The sequence below is a fragment of the Mesocricetus auratus genome, unplaced genomic scaffold (genome assembly GCF_017639785.1).
Source record: "Mesocricetus auratus isolate SY011 unplaced genomic scaffold, BCM_Maur_2.0 Super-Scaffold_100004, whole genome shotgun sequence".
NCBI classification, from domain to species: domain Eukaryota; kingdom Metazoa; phylum Chordata; class Mammalia; order Rodentia; family Cricetidae; genus Mesocricetus; species Mesocricetus auratus.
Window position 1 is genome coordinate 1,668,691 of NW_024429189.1, and position 15,836 is coordinate 1,684,526.

Below are 15,836 nucleotides of genomic sequence, written 5' to 3' on the forward strand. Positions count from 1 at the left end.
GTATGTGTGTGTGTGTGTGTGTGTGTGTGTGTGTGTGTGTACATAAGCCAGAAGGGACTGCAGTTACAGGTAGTTGTAAGGCATCTGACGTGTGAAACTCAGATCCTCTGGAAAAGGAGCAAGATAACTACTAGGCCATCTCTCCAGCTTCTATTCTTAAAAAGAAAATTTTTTAAGACCTGATTTCACTATATATTCCAGACTTTCCTCAACTCAGCAATCCTCCTGCATCAGTTTCCTAAGGGTTGGATTGTAGGTATGCAGCACACACTTTGCTTCTTTCTTAAGGCTCAATACTACACCATGTGCTCATTTCACACACAGGCTTAAGAGCAGACTGCACACTTATGCACAGTGCAATCCTGACAATCCACACCCCCAGGGGCCATTCCAATGAGCAGCTCCACCTGCCAGCTCTCTTGGGTGCCCCTGGGTGTGAAGAAGAGCATCAGAGGGTACTAGGATGGGTACTAGGGGCAGGATCTTTCTCAGGAAGTGACCACAGGCTGTCTGGATTCTCTCCACTTTCCTGTCTGGAAGGGAGAGGAGACTCTGCAGGAAATGTGCCCAGGTGGCATAAAATATGGATCAAGGACCTGAAAGGCAAGTGGCAGAGCCCAGTCTTTGCACCCCACTGCAGGTCATTTAGCAGGGCTTGGGTCCCAGGGCTACTGTCATCCCCACAGACACCCCTTGTCCTGATTCCTCTTGCTGCTGCAGTGGGAGAGACACCATCTCCGTTTCCTAATACTGCGAGGCCACCATGGGGATATGGAGGGGCCAAGGTCCTGAGCTCTGGAGAGGAGCAACAGACTGGGGCCAGGCTGGCTCTGCTGCTCCCTGGAGAGAGTGACCATGGACAGGAGGCTCCCCCTTTCTGAGCCCTGACTCCTTTCTGACAGTGTCAGGTTCTGGGCCACAGCCTGGAGGTGGAAATGAGGGGCAGGTGAACAAAACAGGTATGTCTGGACCCCACCCCAGTGCAGCCTTAAACACTTGCTGTTAAAAGGAAAGTACGTGGGAGAGGGCAAAGAGATGAACAGAAGGTTCCGGGACTTCAGTGGAGAGACAGATGTCCATCAGCACTCAGTAGTTGGGCAAACGGCCAGCAGAATGGGAGGTGGGAGTGAGGAGGCTCTTCATATGCTGTCAGGAAAAGTCAGTCGAGAACACTAACGGATATGTTCCCTTAGTGCTAAGGCCTGATCTCTGCATCCACTATTGGAGGGTTCTCCTTGGGAGAAATGGAGGCAGAGACTAAAATGGAAGCTTAGGCTTCTAATCAACACTAATTGTCCTTCCCATCATAAAACCATATGGAGCCCATGGTCATGGCTCAACAAGTGAGTACTTAGCCAACATTTATGAAGCCCTGTGTTTCATTCTGAGCGTGAGTGTGCACACACACACACCACAGAACATAAAAATGCAAAATAAACACAGCCTTAAAAAAGAAAGGGAAAAGCTGGCACTCAGGTGTGGACATCAGGTGTAGCTCTGGGATGGAGGTTCAGAAGGCAATAGGAAAATGGGTCAAGTCAGGTCTCTCCCCAAGAGATGAAGACTTTGGAGAGAGTAAATGGAGAACAAAGATGAAAGGTATGAAATCAGGCTGAGGAATGGCAGACGAGGGCTGTGCCTTGCCTCACTATAGCGGTTTCTTATTTCTTAGAGAAAAGGATCTCACATAGTCCAAGTTGACCTCAAAATTGCTACGTAGCTGGGGATGACCTTCAACTCCTGACCTACCTACCTCTACCTCCCCAGTGTTGGGTGACAAGCAGGTGCCCACACCCAGTTTATACAGTACTGGGGATCAAACCCTGGGTCTCGTGCATGCCAAACAAGCACTCTACCAACCGAGCCTATCCCAGCCCTGCTTGTTCTAGCAGAGATGAATCAATGTCCTCTGGACACTGTCACATGGGCTGGAGGCTGAGAGTATGGTGAGAGATCCCTGAGGGGAGAGAAAGTCTAGGAATTTCTGTTTAACATGGACCTTTTGGGGCTCCCCCAGGCCTGTATGCAGAGTTTTGGGTGCAGACAGGTGGAATAAGGGTTTCTCAAGCAGAATGAGCTAAGAAAACAAAGGTAGGCAAGTGCCTGAGCTGGGCCCCAAGACAGAGACACTGTCCCAGGAATATTCATCCCAGGGAGCAGACGCAGGAAATCGTGTGCCTGCTGTTCCTGATGGGTTAGATATTTGTTAAATGGTCAGAGGATGAAATACTGTACCGCAAACAAAAGTGCATGTGTGAAACACTTAAGGACACAGGGACAGATTGAATGTCTGCTAACTGTAAATAAAACTGGTAACAAAAGGACCGCTACTGTTGCTACTCTCTCTCAGTCCAGGGTTAGCTCTTTTCATTATAATCATATGCTATAATCACATAAACACGGGAAGAGTTCATTCTCGGTAGGCTCATTCATTATTTGGAGAGCGGCTATGTGTGGAGGTCAGTGGTAGCCTGCAGGAGTTGGCTCTCTCCTTCTACCGGGTAGATGTAGGTGTCAGAGTCGGGCCAGCTTTGGCAACCTTGCAGCGGAGGCAACTTGTGGACCCTGCAGTCCTCTTCCTGTTGGTTCATCTTTCTTTTCTTGAAAGTTTTTCAGAAATGACATTTTTATCTATCACATTGGGGGACTTTGAGGGGAAGATGGCAACTACTTGTTCAAAGGGGTTGGTCCTCGTACATGTCATCTACCATGACCCCAGACCAGCATTGGCCGTGTCCCTCTGAGGGTGGCACCCTGAGCTTTGTTGGCAAGCACGTTAAGATTGTCTCTCTGGTACTGGGAAGCTGAACCCTGAGCCTCACATGTGCTAGATAAGTAACCTGCTGCTGAACTGCCTCCCGAGCATTTCCAAGCTTTGCTTCAGGTCTTTTTTTTTTTTTTTCCTTTTTTTTTTAATTTTTTTATTCATGTATTTTATGTATACGATCAGTCTGCCTGTCTTTGTACACACCAGAAGAGGGCTCCAGATCCCATTACAGATGGTTATAAGCCACCATGTGGTTGCTGGGAACTGAACTCAGGACCTCTTAACCAGTGAGTTTACCTCATTGGAATTTATTGTTGTGGTTCAATGGGATAGACTCTAATGATATGAGATTTGAGGCTGGCAGTTTCTAGGCCTCACTCTTTCCCCTTGAACTGCAGACTGTCATGTCTGACTTTCCCAGATCTGGCTATCTGCATACTTTTCTTCTGTCAGATCTCTGGGATCCACGCTGTGGAAGGAGAATGAGCTCTGATGCAGCACTGACACTGTCCTATGTCATTCTACGAAAGGTGCCACCCCAGGGGCCAGCCCTCCCCATCCCCACACTGTGAAGGGCCAGCAGGTGGTAGCAGCTGCTGCAGGCTACCAGAGTAGTGAATACAGGGTAGTGAATACAGACAGGGTAGTGAATACAGGCCTCCTCCTAGCCTGCACTCTCTTCCCAAGGACACTGTCCCTGAGCTTAACTCAGGGCAGCCCCATCCCAGAGACACACAAATGTATTCTAAACAAGCTGCATGTGGGAGCAGAAGGGTCAAACAAGCCACCCAGAGAGCCACCGCTCTGTCCTAGGTGGCAGGCAGATGGCAGAGGAAGGACAGACAACAAGTGAGTTCAAACTCATCTCCAGACAAAATACTCTTGTGGCCCCAAGCACATAATTTAGCCCAAATATCTGTTGTTCTAACTCTAAAACAGGAATGGTCCCTCTTCACAAACCTGTATACAATGACCCAAATGACGTCCCAGAGATACTAGCCTAAAAATGAACTTGCTGACAAGGACATGAGAAGTGTGATCCCCAAATCAGAATGGGGGGTATAGCCAACAACAGTGCCAAGAGGTCAAATTCAAAGAGAAAGAGTCTCCCAGGGAGTGGGGGTGTCTAATGAAGCCAAAGTTTCCAGTTTGCAAGAAAGGAATGCATCCAACACCCACCATCCCTTCCCCGCCCATCCAACACCCCTGCCTATATCACCAGCCTACACCCAAATGCAGTGAAAATAAGGATTTTATGTTACATGCATCATACAATAAAAATGAAGAAAAGCTCGGCAGAGGTGGCCCACACCTTTAGTCTCAGCACTCCAGAGGCGGAGGCAGGCCTATCTCTGAGTAGAGGCCAGCCTGGTCTACAGAATGAGTTCCAGGAAGCCAGGAGTACACAAAGAAACCCTGTCTTGGAAAACAAAAACAAAAAGAAACAAAGACAAAAATATGAGCCCACTCTTTATTTTTATACCTTCTCACCTTCAAGTCTACTTTTTATTAAGCCTTTAAAAAACCTGTTCATTATTTATTGATTTTGAGACAGGCAAGAGGCAAGTATGATAGCCCACACCTTTAGAAGGCAGAAGCAGGAGGATCTTTGCATTCAAGGCCAGCCTGGTCTACCAAGTAAGTTCCAGGGCAGCCAAACTCTTATCTTGGAAGGAGAGAGAGAGAGAGAGAGAGCGAGAGAGAAGGAGAGGGAAAGGGAGAGAGAAGGAGAGGGAAAGGGAGAGAGAAGGAGAGGGAAAGGGAGAGAGGAGAGGCAAGCAAGCAGAGTTTATTCAGGAAAAAATAGCTCTGTAGCTAGAAGATGGCTCAAAAATGAGTTGCCCAATCTTTCTTGTTGTAATTAACGAATCACATTTATCTAATGCGTGCATGTACACCTGTACATATGCGAGGGCACGTGCCAGGTGCACGTGGAGGTAGGGAACAACTTGAGGGAGTCAGCAGCAGCTGAGGAATGAGTTCAGGTTGTCAGTCTTAGAGAACTCTGACTCACTGCCCATCCTGTTCACCCGTTATCTTAAAAAACATTCACTGAGCAGCCGTTCTCAGGTTGTGGGTCACAACACCTTTGTCAGTCCAACCATCCTGTCACAGGGGTTGCATATCAGATATCCTGGATATCAGGTATTTACATGACAATTTATAACAGTAGAAAAATTACACTTATGAAGTAGCAATGAAATAATTTTATGGCTGGGGTCACCTCAACATGAGGAACTGTATTAAAGGGTCACAGCATTAGGAAGGCTGAGAACCACTGCTCAAGAGCATAGGACTGCCTGCAAGAACTGCGGCAACCTACCATAAACCTGTTGTTATTGAAAACAGTCCATCAGTTTAAGACAAAACAAACAAAAAGCTCCTCATTATTGCATGTATGGAAAAGCGTATCAACTCCACGAGGTTAAGTCAGAGGGTGGGTACGGTCATGGGGTTCTCTTCCACATCTGACTATTTAAATGTGTTGTGTTTGTAAGTAGGAAGGCACTTAGGAAAAAGTTGCCTTCAGTCTGCTGCGGACTACAGCTGAAGTAACAAGGACGGGAGCTACCACGTGAGGAAAAGTCAGCCCTATGCCCCAGCACCCTGTGACACACCACAGCCACTGCAGCCCTCACTCTAAGGGGCAACACACGGGCAGGAAGACCTGGGAGGGGGGGTACCATTCAGCCACGTCCCCTCTGCTATCTCACCTGTAAGGAGGGACAGTGACTGTCCAGAGTCACTGTAGGAACTGAGGACAGTGAAGACAAGATAACACGCTGCCCTTGTTTAAACCTGACAGGGCTGAGCGAGCCTGGGCTCACAACCTACCCTGCCATTCCTGAAGACCTCCCGAGTACTGCTGTTTCCTCTAGGTGAGGGTGGAGTCCCTTACTGGTTTTCGTGCCCAGGAAAGACCCAGAGAGGCAGCCTCAGGCATCACGCAGCATTTTCATTCAGAGTCCCCCTTTCCCATCCTTCCTCCTCCTTTCCTCACTCCTCCCCTCTCACATCTTTGCCTCAGCTACCTGAGTGGCGGAACTACAGCAGTGCACTGTACCACACCTCATTTCCCGTTGATGCGGCCGGGCGGTGGTGGCGCAAGCCTTTAATCCCAGCAGAGGCAGGCGGATCTCTGAGTTCGAGGCTGGGCTGGACCGACAGCCTCCAAAACAATATGGAGAAACCCTGTCTCTTACACACACACACACACACACACACACACACACACACACACACACACACACACGATCAGAGAAACTACATGCTGCCCTGTCCATTTGGAGAGACCACCCAAGCGCTCAGAGCTTGCAGGGATTTGGGTAGCTCCTACACCTGGCCAATAGGCCCTCCGGAGCTGGGGAGCAGGCAGAGCACAAAGAGCCTTTGTTGAACACAAACAGAGCCTAAGAGAAAACTTCCCTGCAGGCAGAGAGGGAGACTGGTACCCCTCCCTGCAGCACAGATGGGCAGCTGTCCCTCTAAAGTGCTCCCAGGGAAGGGAACGGGCTGGTCCTCAGAGGCCCTGTCAGACACCGAACAGCTGGCTCGGCCCCTGTGCCCCATAGGGTCAGGCCTATGAATCTGCCACAGGGTTTATGCTTCCTCATGTAGCAGGCTGGGAGGTGAGAGGTGGTCTCACACTCTGTAGTACACAGCACCCCATACTAGCTGGAATGAGTCAGACTGTGTGCTGGGGACTTACCCTGCACAGGAGGGCACTCCCCCACTTCTTGGCAACAGCCTAGAGGAGACAGAAGGCCAGAGCAGTAGGGTTAGAAGTATCTGAACTGCTCTCACTTCAGGGCAGGGCTTCCCAAACAGGTCTGTCCTCTGCAAACCTGTAGGGGTGTGGCCTGTGTTCTGGTAAAGGGTGACAGGCAAGGGCCACCTCCTGGACTACGTGCACTGGCCACTGGAATCCGTATCCAGCTCAGTAAGTGAGGCTCAGATCCACCGCGTGCCCTGCTCTGTGCCCAGAACCTCCTGCACCTTAGCTTTCAATAGCCAGGCAAACCACTCTGTGGCTCCCAACCTTATCAATGGGTGACTTGGGAAAAGAATTCCACTTCATCTGTAAAATGGGCTGTAATGTCTATTTCCTTGAGGGGTTGTAGTGGGACTAAATGAAACGGTCCCTAAAAAGCTTTTGGGTCACGCCTATGCAGTAAAGTATTTACTACAGTTATTATTAGAGGTTGTTTGAGACGTTGCCCAGGCTGCCTTTGAATCTGTGAACTCATGAACTCCTATCCCAGCCTCCCAAGCATCCGGGCTACAAACAGGTACATGTCACTATTGCTGCTGTTCTTAGAACAGAAAGGCTGAAAAGTTAGTTCCTTTATAACGTGAAGTTCAAGTCCTGAGAGGTGCAGTGACTTGGTGTTATAGTACCTGGTGGGAAGATGGGCCCAGATCTGACTTGCCACTGTGACAAGCACTCCCTAAGCTCCCCTGGATTTCATTGCATCCATAGGCTGTTCAAGACACTTCTTAGGAAAAGCCTCCTTTTGCCAAGCTGTGAACAGAAATGAGGCTGCTGCAGGCATCCCTGGCAGGTCATACTCAGGAGCCTCTAGTATTTCAGGGGTTAAGAAAACACTGAATAACTTTGTGGAGCCCATTTTATATGGAGAGATACCTTGCTCAGTCTAGGCATGGAGGGTGCGCTTGGTCCTGCCACAACAAGATGATGGGACAGACTTAGTAGACGTCCTAGGGGAAACCTTACCCTCTCTGAGGAGTAGATGGGAGGTGGTGGGGGGACAGGAAGAAAGGAGAGAGGGGGAACTGGGATTGGAATGCAAAATAAACAAATAATAGAAATAAGAAAGAAAAGGAAGGAAGGGAGGAAGGAAGGAAGGCAGACAGGCAGGCAGGCAGGCAGAAACCCAGTTTTGAGTCTGTGTACCTGGGAGCAAAGCAAAGACCTGCCATGAATACCTGCTGTCGTCTAAGATTGGCCAGGCGTTGGTGGCACACACCTTTAATCCCAGCACTCAGGAGGCAGAGGCAGGCGGATCTCTGTGAGTTCGAGACCAGCCTGGTCTACAGAGTGAGTTCCAGGACAGCCTCCAAAACAATAAAGAAAAACCCTGTCTCGAAAAACCAAAAAAAAAAAAAAGAAAGAAAGAAAGAAACAGAGGTATGGCTGGGCAGTGGTGACCTGAGTCTTTAATCCCAGCACTTGGGAGGCAGAGGCCGGTGGATCTCTGTGAGTTCAAGTCTAACCTGGGCTACAGAGCGAGTTCCAAGGCAGCTATAGCTGTTACACACAGTGAAACCCTGTCTCAAAAAACAAAAAAAAAGAAAAAGAAATGAAGTTATAAGCACTCCAAACAAGCTACATCCACATTTGCTGTGGGTCCGGGGGAATGAGGTGTTGGCCTGGCCCAGGCAGGCAAGGGGACCAAGCAGAAGGCAAGCTGTCTACCACTCCTTGAATCAGAGCCCAGGGATCTACCTGGGGGATGCAAGGTGCCCCACAAGGCTAGGATTCTGCCACACCACCTGAGCTACTGAGCAGCACATTTGCCATGCTGACGGTCAGAGAGGGCGCATGGGATTTTACAGTTACTTTTCCACTAGAGGAATGTTTCACTAAGTGTGTGCTGTAACTCAGCAAGCAATTTAATTTTGAGATTTCAAGTCCTCAAGACACAGAAAAGAACTTTCTGCAAGGCAGGAGGTGAAGCTGAAACAAACCAAGAGAGCCCAAGATGTCTGGGGTGGGGGTTGTCACAGCCCTTCCAGAAACATGAATCCGTCCCACGAATCTTCCACAAGAGACGATGAAGCCCATCACACACACACAGACACTGGAACACAAATATCCAACCTGGTTCTGGAGGGAGCTCCACTCCACTAGCCTGGCTTCATTTACCAAAGACGGAGACTGTGCTGAAGCCAAGTGGCTTTCTGTTCAGTGTCCCCAGCATAGTCTGCAGGCACTAAGTCTGATCACACAGGGAGCTTCTGCCACGTGGAGACTCCTGGGTCCAGCCCTCCAGGCCTGACTCTAGATTGGGGATTGGGACCACACTCTGAAAGCATCCTCAAAGTAAAGAGACAGAGAAGAACCGGGAGGGTGGAGTAGACAGAGCATGGGTCACTACGCCATTGACCAGTTTCAGCCCTGGTGTTGGGTTGCCACTTACAACTTCAGGCAAATGACCACGTCCCTGTAAGCCTGGTCTCTTCGTCTGTCCAAAGGTAAAAGGTCACCAAAATCAAGGCTGAGGTAGAAGTGAATGCAGTGGTCTGGTAGGCTTCTTAGCACTAAGGATGTTTGAGGAGGATAAAGCGTTGGGAGATGGGAGTAGAAGTCGAGCCATCAGCTACTCGGGGACCGACTCCTATCTATCTCTGAGAAGCAGGGAAACTGCAAGGGAAAAGCAGAGGAGGAAATGGAGCGCAAGGTCGGAGATGACCTAGGAAAACCATCAAGTGAAGCGGGCACCAGGAGCTCAGCAAAGAACTCAGAACCTGCCAAACATCACTCCACAGACTCCAGATGCCAAGCTTGACATGCCTCACTATAAAATCCCTGCTGATGCTGGGTATGGAGGTACACACTGTAATCTCAGCACTTGGGAGGTATGAGACAGAAAAAGAAGGAGTTCAGGGCCAGCCTAGGCTACACGTGATCCCATTTTTAAAAAATGCTGATGTCAGCTGTACTCAACAGTGGATCTATCAACTCATAACACTGGGAAGCCCTTCTGTTATCTTCCAGTCTGATTTATGCCTGAAAGGAACACCCTGTGACCAGGACAGAAATGTCCTGTAGGTACTGTAAGGATAAACAGAGACACTTATGACTCAAGTGTCTGTTCGGACAGACAGGCACATTCAGCAACCAATTCTACTCATGTGTTACACTGGCCTGCTGGGGCCCGGGCAGACAGCAGAGGCAGAAATTGGCAGGTCAAACCTCAGGCCAGCATGTTGCTGGCTCTCCTGCACACTGTTTCAAAGCAAAGAAGGAATTCCCACCTCACATAGGCACTTCCCGCTGCTTCCTGTTCACCACTGCCCAGCAAGGCAGCCTCTAGTTCAGGCCTCCACTCTCCAGGGACAGAGTTCCTCAACAACCAACAGGAAGCTCCCACAGGGCAGGGCAGTCACTGCTGACCTCCTTCCAATAAACAAAAGAGTAGGAACAGCACCACACACCAGGCATTTTCCACCTTCCTCTCAGATGTCAAAGCCCCACACAGTCAGAAAGGCCCAGCAGGCCAGGGCAGGGCCCCAGGGGTGCTGCAGCAGCAATGCACCTTCAGTCTGCCAGGCTCAGCAGCCTGTCTGAATCTGTCCTAGGAAAGGGCTGCCCTTCCAAGAAACAAGAGAGCTAAATAAAGCTGGCAGCTCCACAGTGACCTGACTTTTGGGAAGTAGTGGTGGGGGTCTCTCCCCTTTATCCCAGTCTCTGAAGAAGGGGTCAGGACTTTACCTTTCGATTGACATTAAAATCTAAACAATATGATGGAGCACATCTACAGTTCCAGCCCTCTACAAGCTGAGGTAAGAGGATCAAGAGTTGGGGCTGAAGAGATGGATCGGGAGTTAGGATCACTTGTTGCTCTTGCAGAAGACCCAGGTTCAATTCCCAGCGCCCACATGACAGCTCACAACTGTCTCTAACTCCAGTTCAAGGGGATCCAAAGCCTTCTTCTGACCTTCAAGGGTACTAGACACACATGTAGGCAAACATATTCATCATTCATACACATAACAAAATAAAACTAAAACAAACAGTCTGGCAGTGGTGGCGCACGCCTTTAATCCCAGCACTCAGGAGGCAGAGGCAGGCGGATCTAATGTGAGTTCAAGTCCAGCCTGGTGTACAGAGTGAGTACCAGGACAGGCTCCAAAGCAATACAGAGAAACCCTGTCTCGGAAACAAAAAACAAAACAAAACAAAAAAACTCAAACAAACAAGAAAGTTTGAGGCCTGCCCGGGCTACATAGATGTTGAAAGCAGCATCAACCCCCTACAGGCTGAGGAAGAGTGAGAGGTTGGGGGACAGAGGCAAAAACAAAGGACCAGACCCAGCCAGAGTTACAGGATCTGAGTTCAAATCCATACCACCTTCCTCATGGTGGTTTTAGCATGCTGCTTCCTGGTTCTGAGCCTCTGTTTCTATGTGGGTTAACACTGACAGAGACCACTGCTCAAGCTTTGGCAACCAATCCCAAGATCCTGTCCCAGTGTTCTGCGGGCTCAGTGTCTCAGCACAGGCCAGCTCTAGGCAAAGAACACTTTCTAAGACACACCCTGCTCAGCACCCTCTCCACACCAGTTCTCTAAAAGTGACTACTGTCACCACCTGTTTGGAGGATTGCTGGGGATCTAATCCTCATGCTAACAATGTCAATGTGCTCCCTTCACCACTTCTTCATTTGCTTTTTGTTTCTGTTGTTGTTTTTGAGACCAGATCTCTCTATGTAGCCCTGGCTGTCCTAGAACTCGCTATGTAGATCAGGCTGTCTTCAAACTCAGAGTGCCGCTTCCTCATTTATTTTCTTGAGACAGTTTTAGTATGTAGCTCAGGCTGATCTCAGGCTTGTGAACCTCCTGCCTCGGCCTCCCCAGTGCTGATGAGAGGGCTGCAGCTTCAGTCCTCCATCTTAAAGACATGGGACCCAAGGCTGTCAACGCTGACCACCCATAGTCACTCAGCAAACACTGCTGAGAGTCTTAACTAGATCTAACTGAGTCAGGTCCTGGCTAGTGAGCCTCTGGCCCTGGGAAACCTCTCCAGTACAAAGGAGGCCTGGAGAAGTTGGTAGTGTTTGCCTAGCATGCACACAACCCTGGGGTCCAGGTCAAGCACCCACATAAAGTGCACTCAGTGTTACAAGTATGTAACCCTGGCACTCAGGAAGTAGGAGATCATCTTCAGTTACCTACCAAGTCTGAGCTACAAGAGACCTTGCCTCAAAAAGCAAATAAAAGAAAAAAGTATACAAAGTATGCAAAGGACCCTCTGCCTCCAACAGATATATTTATGACCACTAAGTATGAGGACTGCTCATCTCATCATGTTCAAGCCCATGCTCTCTAGGCTCTGACCAGTCCTGCAGCAGCTGCAGAATTAGCAGGAACACATCTTGGGAAATGTGTTACAAGGCAGCATTTCTAGCTATCCACACGAGTAAGATCTGGGGAGAGGGAAGACAAAGCAGAGGCTCAGTGCAACAGCACTGGGTCCAAAGAACACAGCCAGCTGGGCCTGCTCGAGAAGCCTGTAGTCTGGCTACTCAGGGGCTACTCAGCTGCGAGTTTAAGGTCTGACCTGGAAAGTTAGCAAGACCCTGCCTGAATAGAACAGTGAAACGAGGACTGGGGATAAAGTTGGGGGTAGGAGCTAGCAGTGCTTGCCTTGCACACAAAGAGCCCTGGGTTCGATCCCCAGCACTGCATAACCCCAGACTGGTGGTGTGTGCCTATAATCCCAGCACAGAGAGACAAAGGCAGGGAGATCGGGAGTTCAAGGACAACCTCAGATACATACTGAGTTTAGGAAGTAACTTAACAATCGAGCACTTGTCTAACACATGTGAGGCACTGGGTTCAATCCCCACCACTGAAACAAGAACAAAAACACCAAGGCAGAGCAAGCAGGGAACACTCAGATGCCCTGTATCCTGTAAAGGCCAAAGGACTATGAAAATGGAGGTATGGACCATGCTATCTGCATGGGAGAGGCAGTGCAGAAAGTCCGGAGAAGGCCTTACCCTGAGGTGGCTCTGCTATCTTCGTGTTGGCTGTTGGTGCTGAGGCTGGTCCCTGTCTGGATGCACAGGGTCCTGGCATTCCTTTTGCTCCATGGACGCTGCTGCCGCCCTAAGAAGAAGTTAAGAGCTACAGTCAATAGGTACATCTGTGGGGTCAGAGAGCCTTATATTGGAGTCAGCGTTTAGAGAGCCTGAAGATACTGTCAGGGCCTATATGGGGCTCTAGGCAACAGGAACACCTGTCCCACAGACTCTGGTTCTCCAAAGAGCCCCCAAGGCCCTGCTGGGGACTCAGGCCCAGCCCAGACCAGAGGGGTTAGTTAGTACAGGCTCCTAGAAGAGCAGGTTTCTGGTAACCCCTGGGCATGAGGAGTAAGAGAATGATCCAGGCAGGAAACAGAGCACGTAACCACTGGCAGGAGAGAAGAGGTGGGCAAGATGCTACAAGCTACTGTTTGGTCACAACTAGTCCTGGCGGTGGAAGTGGAGAGAAAGGAGTGGCAAGGAGCTAGCCAGGTCAGACAAGGATTTCCGCTCACATGTACCCATGAGACACAGTGCTCTGCACTGCTCACCAGAGACAAGGTGGCAACGTGAGAGAGGAGAAGAGCAGCCCAAGATGGGCATGTGGCCCCTCTGTGAGGGAGTTAAAACAGCAGGAATTATCCAGGAAGCAAGCAGCACACAGCAGGACCTGGGTGAGTCTAGGGTGAGTTGGGGAACACCTGTCAACTTAGGATGCAGTCTCCGGTAAAAGATAGAGGTCAAACACAGTCTCCCAAGACATAGGAGGACAAGACAGACTTACATGTGACCATGCAGTAAAGCACCTAGAACCAGAGGAGCAGAGGCCATCCAGGCCACTGTGCCCCACCCTCCGTCTCAGGCAGGACTGGGACTCTGCTGATGGTGGACAGCCAGCATTCATAGTCATGACTAAAGTAGGACTCTGGACTCACCGACTCTTCTGGTCCCTTCTTGAAGGACATGTACCCTGGGCAGTCTGATCACTAACCCAAGGCTCCCTCCTCCTTCCTCTGGACTGTATCAGGACCACCACTGTCTGTATTTAATGCCTGCATTTATTCCTCCCGAGTTATCAGGAGGTCTTTGCTGGTCAGCCTGTGCCTTGGTGTCTCTATGCAAAAACCTAGACTCATCTACAGTCTCAGGTGAATGAGGTGGGAACAGGTTGGTTTGAGCTCTTCTAGGCAGCAAGCTGGGGTTCTGCCACATTAGGATGATCCTCAGCAGCCCACACCCTCCACAAAGGCCACTCAGATTTGCAAGGAAACTTCGTCCTAGTAAGCATGCCTTAGGCACAGAGAACAAATGTCTGAGGCTGACTTTTTGGTAGTGATGGTGGTGGTGAAGGGTGTCAAATGCTTCTCTGGTCTCTGCTGTTGTACACCATCTTCAAAACCAAGTGGAGCACTGACCCCATTACACACACTCCAGGAAGTCGTCCTCAGCACTACTATCTGTCCTTGCCTACTCCAGGCAGCCACAGGGTAGCATGACCTTCATCAAGGAAACAGTAGTGTGAATGGCCTAGTACACTGCGCCTCAGAATACACTCCCACTCCCCTACCACAACAGTCGACCTACTCTTCTTCTGAAGCATCTGTCTGTCTGTCTGTCTGCCTGCCGGCCGGCCTGTCTGCTCCAGAGGGCAGAACACAGATGGCAGGGGTAAAGGTATCATTGACACACTTGCAAGGAAAAAAAGGTCCTTGGAGCCTCTGGCTACTCATTTCTGCCTCCAAATTTCAGCACACAAGTGTCCCTGTCCTCACACACCCTCTCACCTTCGACGCCTCATCCTTAAAGGTACCCTAGCTGAGGCAGAGGAAGAGGAGGCAGTGTTAAGCGTGGCTGTCCTAGAACTACCACTATGCCAGCCCTGTTCCCATCAGGAAAAGGCTAACACTCATCCCTCACTCAGTTCATGTGTCCGTCCCCAAAAAGGCAGGAATTGATCAGAGGAGAACCAGCCCATCTTGGCTCACTCAAGCCTAGAGGAAGGGGAGGAATATTCACCAAGGCAGGTTCAAGAACCCAGGGCTCCAGCAGAGCTTAGGGACCCACGTCTTTACCCAGCACTCGGGAGGCAGAGGCAGGCAGATCTCTGTGAGTTCGAGGCCAGCCTGATCTACATAGACAGTTTCAGGACAAGCAAGGCTACATAGTGAGACACTGTTTCTAAAAAAAAAAAAACAGCTCTCTGGGCTGTTCCTTCAGCCTGGGAGCATCTTTGCTGACCTCCAGCTCACCCACACCTTCTTAGATCACTCCTGCCCGCCGAAAGATGCACAACCCAGGGGCAGAACCAATTGGGAGTTTCACATCAATAACCGGTCTTCCAGGGAACCCCAGCCCAAAGACCGAGATCCCAAAAACCTGTGCTCCCGCTCCCAGGGCAGGGAACTGTCCCGAAGATCAGGAAGAGGGAGGGGTCCAAGGAAAGAGGCTAGTAGCCCACGGCTAAGAATCGGGGGAGTTGGTGGGGGGGAATCTGTGCAGAGAACGTCCGGGTGGAACCACTGGGAAGAGGGCGCCAGCGCGGAGGGGCGCGGATCTGCGAGGACCAGAGCGACAAGTGTGGCCTGGGGAGCGCGGCGGAAACTTGGGTGAGAGGAGCGCGCTTAGCACAGGGTGCCCGGGAGGGGGCTCGCGCGCCGCGGCACGGCCGGGAGGGTGGGGTCGGGAACGGCGCCCGCGGGAGGCCGGACGGAGCGGAGCACAGCGGCGGCGCGGGGCCCGGGTGGCCGGCGTCCGCGGACAGCGAGAGCCGCCCAGGACTCGCGGGGGCGAGGCGCACGTCGGAGTGGGTTTCGTGAAGTGACAGCTCGTGTTTCATCCCACACCCGACCCACTCACCTGAGCTCGCCACTCGCAGCTGCCCGGCAGGCAGCCCCGGCCCTCCGCCACACAGTCCCGTCGCCGAACGCCGCGCTCCTCCGGCGCCCTCCTTTTGTTTGTCCCTCACTGCACCACTCTCCCCACTCCGCCCCGGAAGTGACGTCACGGGCGGGCGCACCCGCGGCAGCCAGGGCGTCACCATGTCTGTAAAGGGGAAAGAGTCCCACCGCTTCACGCTACTCTCTCCAACGCGCCTGCGCCGAGTCACTTGGGGGCGGAAGTAACGGGGTGAAGTTAAGCCCCCTTAAAGGGACAGGGATCCCTGCAACCCGAGCGGTACGTTACTTCTGGAAGAGCGGAAAGTGACCCTAGAGGAACTTAAGTAGTTGCTCACCACCGTTGTTCGGGTTCCGATAGACACCGGGCCAGAGTCCTCCTGCCTTTAGTGCCGCTCGTTGGCTGA

General features: G+C 50.9%; 1 protein-coding gene across 1 annotated transcript in view; it reads right to left on the reverse strand.

The window, feature by feature from the left end:
* Lrrc8a (leucine rich repeat containing 8 VRAC subunit A) overlaps window positions 1-15,535 on the reverse strand; it is a 30,588-nt gene extending 15,053 nt beyond the window's left edge. Inside the window, exons 1-2 of the mRNA XM_005085484.4 lie at window positions 15,392-15,535; window positions 12,512-12,620 (exon numbers count right to left, since the gene is read on the reverse strand). The gene's annotated coding sequence lies outside the window, so the exon portion shown is untranslated. The remainder of the gene's footprint in view (window positions 1-12,511; window positions 12,621-15,391) is intronic.
* Between the last annotated feature and the right edge of the window lie 301 nt (window positions 15,536-15,836).